Below are 5,512 nucleotides of genomic sequence, written 5' to 3' on the forward strand. Positions count from 1 at the left end.
ATATATTGGCACACTGAAATAATTAATTTCGTTGCGCAGCTACCAGAGCATATTCTCTGTAATGATAAATTTTAATTGTCGTTATATTAAACGACGTGACGTGCGTAATTGTAAAAGACAGATTTGCATCGGGTAGAAAAACAGATATTTATTAAACAACGTGCTTATTAATTAAAGCTACCGTGACACCGATTTCGCTAAATTTGCGCATATAATTTTAGTTAATTAATGGAACTTGATTGTAATTAGACATTTTACAACAACGCGATGGCAAGTGTCGCGCGTATCGATTGAGCAATCTCTTCCTCGGGGGAGTGCGAAACCGGGACGACGTTGCCTGAAGAACTACCGCGTGAACCGCGTCGCATAATTGTGCGAAGCGCGTAGCCGGGAGCACACGAGTCCGAGGCACGTGTGAGAGAGGCCGCGCATGCCGCGCGTTTCATTATTATGCCGGCCGCCGGAATAGTGTTTTTTACAGGCAAATTTTATTACATGAACCTGCGCTCGCGTGATAATACGCCGGCGAATTTGCCGTGGTGAGAAACGTAAAAAGCGAGCGAGAAATTGCGGGAACGTAGTGAAAGAGGGAAGGGCGCGCGCGAGAAACTCGTCGCGCCGCGGCGTTTCGCACCTCTCCGTGGAAATCCTTAAAGCCCTTTAAGCCCTCCCGGTGACGCCGGATCTCACGTAGTCTCCCTCCGAGCGAGTGGCGAGCGGCAGGAATAAGCGTCGAACGATGGATGAATTGGAGCTTAACTCTGCGGCGGCGGCGCGATTTGTACGCCCGCTCGTTTCCGTCGATTTGAATGGTTAATTCGCCGATTATCTCGCCGACCCGGGTCCGCCTCTTAACGCGCCGCCAACGACGCGACGTGTCGTGCTTTACGGTTCTCTCTCTCTCTCTTTCTCTCTCTCTCTCTCTCTCTCTCTCTCTCTTTCTCTCTTTCTCTCTTTCTCTCTCTTTCTCTTTCTCTTTCTCTCGAATCGGATATTTCCTCGGCGCAAGTTTGGCGCAAAAGGGTTTATTTAACACGTCGCGCCCAACTTTTTGCGCGACGTGTTAAAAAAAAAAAACCAGAAGAGAAGAATCGTAAAATACGAACAACGGAACTTTTTTACTTCTCTCGCTAAAAATCTAAGAACAAAAAACAAAAAGCAAAGTAACATTTGATATAATCTCCTGTATTGTACGCTGAAACTCTCTACAAGCGCGCGTACGTTACATTTTTGACAGCGTTTTTATTGGTATCGTAAGAATTGCTCGTTACACATTACGGGAACTCGAGCGAGCGATATATCCTAAGATAAGAGCTATTGGTTAGTCAGCTCGTTCAATGGAAACGTTGTTCCCTTGAATGGCGTGCGCGCACCGGGCCAAAAAGAGAAAGGCAAAAACAAGAGAATGAAGTATAAGCTGGCCGGGTGGGAAAGAGACGACGATAGACAGAGTAGATAGATAGATAGATAGATAGATAAATCGAGTAAGAGCAAAGCGAGAAAGAGAGAGAGAGAGAGAGAGAGAGAGAGAGAGAGAGAGAGAGAGAGAGAGAGAGAGAGAGAGAGAGAGAGAGAGAGAGAGAGAGAGAGAGAGAGAAAGGAAGCGAACGGGAGGGTCGAACTAACGAGTGCGAGGAAGGAAACGAAAGGAAAAGAGTACGCGAGAGCCGCGCCGCGCCGGGCCGGGCCGAGCGGCGAGCACGACGGCGTGAGGAGATTTCAGATAAAATATCCAATTTAAAGTTTCATCGTAATTTTACGATTCTTGGAAGTAAATTAATAGTATTATCTACTGGCACTTTTCCCCCGCGTCGCTCCTATCCGTAACCCCCCGCCCTTCTTCGTCGCTTTCCAGTGTCGGCATTCGCCTAACCTGGCCGTCGAGATGGGAACTTTGAAAATAAGCGGCCTATTACTCATTACTCGCCACGCTTATCGGGGAAAGGACTCGGAGGCGTCGGTCCCGAAGGGTCTTTTTGCCTCCCTTCTCCCTTCCCTCCGTCTCTAACGACTTCGAATCTAATATATAAGGTGTCTATGATATAACCGCTACGTGGCCGCGCTCCCGACTTTGACATATATATATATATATATATATATAGATTTAAAAAGCCATTAGCGGAGCGAAATTAGGAGAAAACGAGCAAAACGAGCGGCGAAGCGACGCAATTATTATGACATCGTATTCTCGCGAAGAAAGTTTGTTATCGCTCCGATTTCGGTTCGTACATCTTCGGCGCTCTACATATCGAGATATTGCGAAGTTAGGAAGGAAATTGGAGTGAGATGATATATCGCAGATATTTGAAAAAAAAACAAACAAAAAAAAAAAACAAAAAGAAAAAAACAAAAAATACACAATCGTCCGCATCGAGTTTTTGATGTTTATCGGATGCACGCGCTGTAATACGGTTTACGCGATGCGCAACGATGCATGTGGGTATAGACGACGGAAAATAAAATTGACAAGGGATAAAGGTGTGCTATACGCCAGGAGAGAGTCTATCTTTCTTGTGTGTTTTTCTTCTTACGGAGGGGGTCATATCGATGGCTAACAATACTGCGAACACATCCATTCCCTTTTTCTACGTCACTCCGCCGTAGAATTTTACTGTCGAACTTGTCGCATTCACTCTTTTAAAAGTTTTCAAATATACAAAAATCAATGGGGTATGTGTGTGTGTGTGTGTGTATATATATATATATATATATATATATATATATTCAGATCTTTGCCCCACTTCACGGGGACTTCACGGCGTGCGAAGCGAAGTGGAGCACAAAGACACACCGCCGACCGGCAAGTCGCGAAAATTTAAAAGCTTTGCGGAGAGAGAGCAGAAGCGAATGACAAATGCAGCTTATTAATCTTAGACACACCGGAACAATGCTGATCTTGTTGAATCCCGTAATGAGAAATTTATTCAGAGATTCTACTGAAACGGGATATTAATTCTGCAGTAACTTGTCGGCTGATTTAAATTTTGCACAGATGCATAACTTGCGATTTAACTCGAAGACAAGAGCATGGAAATGATTCTCCCTCTGAGGGAGAAAGCTCGAGTCGGATATGGGCGAACTGTGTGTAAAGAATGATGATAAAATACAAACTTTTTTAATAACACGATGTAAGAACACGCATGTCGTTATCTTGTTTTTTTTTTTTTTTTTTTTTTTTTTATGCAGAAAAATTAATGTCTTGTTTTGTTACCGCATTTAAATAGAAAATAGAGAGAAAATCACGTAAAGATAAAATTTTGAAAATTTTATTAAGATAATAAATTATTTTTTATGTTCGATTAATTTATTTTTTACACGTGCGCATATATTATACAATATAATACATATTTATATTGATAATTTTTATAAATTTTCTCTATCTGTTTGTTTAAATGAAAGATTATAAATAATAACATATTAATTGTTCTGCTTAAAAAACAGTGTGTGACAGCGCGTGTGTTCTTATTAAAAAGTTTATATACAGATTACGTCTCTCTATTTCGACCTAGAATGAAACTTAGCAAACAAACGGCTGGATGTGACGGTAAGACAACCCGAGTTCTCTCGCACGCAGTAGTCGAGGACACACGGCATATGTAGGCTCGTCTGACGTATGCGGCCACTACTCGTGCGAAGTGGTGAGGCTGCCAGAGCCCCGAGCGGAGAAGTCACTGGCAGACCATCTCAACGGCGAATATATGACTCAGATCTGTAATTTTTATCCGCTTCCTTATCTCCTAGTTCTTATCCGCTCTATCTATCTATCTGTCTGTCCCTCTCTCTCTTTCGTCCATTTCTCTATTCCTCTCTTTATGCCAAAGCCACAACGGCTGTATCCTTTCGCGCGTTTCACTCCCCTAATTTCACTCCCCTGTTTTCCCGGGAAATTTTTTTCCACTTCGGACTCGACCTTAATGGCTCATCGCCAAGCTGTGATGAGAGTCATTAATCATCAAATTAAGAATTTTTACGGGTGTGTCTATTCGCGTGTGGCGCAAGAAATCCCGCGCGAGATCGATCGATTCGCGAATGAACACAGACAGACGAGTAAAACTAAACTAATGCCGAAACGAAATTTCAACGATATTTCGGTAATTAATGGCACGCGGTTTATTGAACCGCATAATTGAATTGCTTTCCGCCGTCTTTGGCTGCATTGAATATTCATTGTCTTCTGTGTGCATGCATAGAATTTCAAACTAAGTCGGAACGCGGAAGGTATCATCGCATGTTGGCGCATCGCGAGCTTGAGCGATTATGCTTGCATTTTCTTGCATGGAAAATAAAATGGCTGCCGTGTCACGTGGTCGTGGCACACAGCCACGGGAATCTACGGGGAGAGTCTTCCCTCTGTCGCGTGACTCGAACGATCTCAGATCGGATTTACCGATACCGTTTATGCACCAACTCTTGACCGACCGACAGAACCACAAAGTACACAAGAAGGGATCTAAAGAGATTCCAGAGGAACCATCGTGGGCGGTCGTTTGCTTTAACGGGTGTTCGTGAAAGCGCTATTCCCGTTAACTCGAAACACATTTCGGATCCGTTAAGTTGAAATAAACGTTGCTTGATAAATTATTGCACTTGATTTTTCAATTCACAAAAAAAATTTATTGTTTTATTCGAAATTAGAAGCCACGGAGGAAGAAGGAATATGTTACTATTTTAGTGAATATTAGGTTTTAGTTTTAAATTTTTTTATATCTCTTTTCAATTAGTGGATAAAAAAATAGATAGCGTGTGTGAAGTTTAGAGTATAACAAGGCGTTATTTATTATATTTTTCATACTTGGATTATACGACAGGTGTGACGTACAATATCTTAGTTTTCGCTAACAGAGAGAAGGAGAGAGAGAGAGAGCACGTCCATTGCGGCTCAATAGCTTACTCGTGACAGGACAGTCCTGTCGCATAACGTTCTGGGGAACGGGCAAGACCGAGAGAATATGTCCTCTCGATAAACGTTCGGTAGTGCGCGTGTGTAAAGTGTACACGCGTAAGTCCTTTGATGTGTATAGAAGCGCTTTAAGGAGAGATGCGCGCCGGCACCTGCACGCGGAACCGTATATATCTAGGATGAGAATCTTAATATCCGCTTACAGAACGTTCTAATTGGTTTATTTTAGAGCTGCCAAGGGAATTTGAATTATGGCGTTTTAATGCCGCCCGACCATCTTCGCAGTCTCCTTTCCTCTCCAGCCACCTACCGGTCCATCCTCCCCTTCACTTCTTCCTTCTGCTCGCTTTGTCTCCGCGCGTCATCATCTTACCCTCGTCTGTCGTACGCGAGTCAATTTCGGTCGATAGACACACACGGCAGCTGCAACGTTTATACCGAGCTGCCGTGCATACCCTTAATATCCGCCTCAACCTGTAATTAAGCCCCCGCTTCCCATTAGGCTCGGTTCCGTGGATGCGCTGATACCCCCGCTCGGAAACAACCCTCTCTGTTCTTTTTTTTCTTTTGCCAACCCTCGGCGGATACTCGGCGATATCCTTCCTGCGATCA

Source organism: Pseudomyrmex gracilis, unplaced genomic scaffold, assembly GCF_002006095.1.
Source record: "Pseudomyrmex gracilis isolate BER0280 unplaced genomic scaffold, ASM200609v1 scaffold_62, whole genome shotgun sequence".
In the NCBI taxonomy this organism is placed as follows: Eukaryota; Metazoa; Arthropoda; class Insecta; order Hymenoptera; family Formicidae; genus Pseudomyrmex; species Pseudomyrmex gracilis.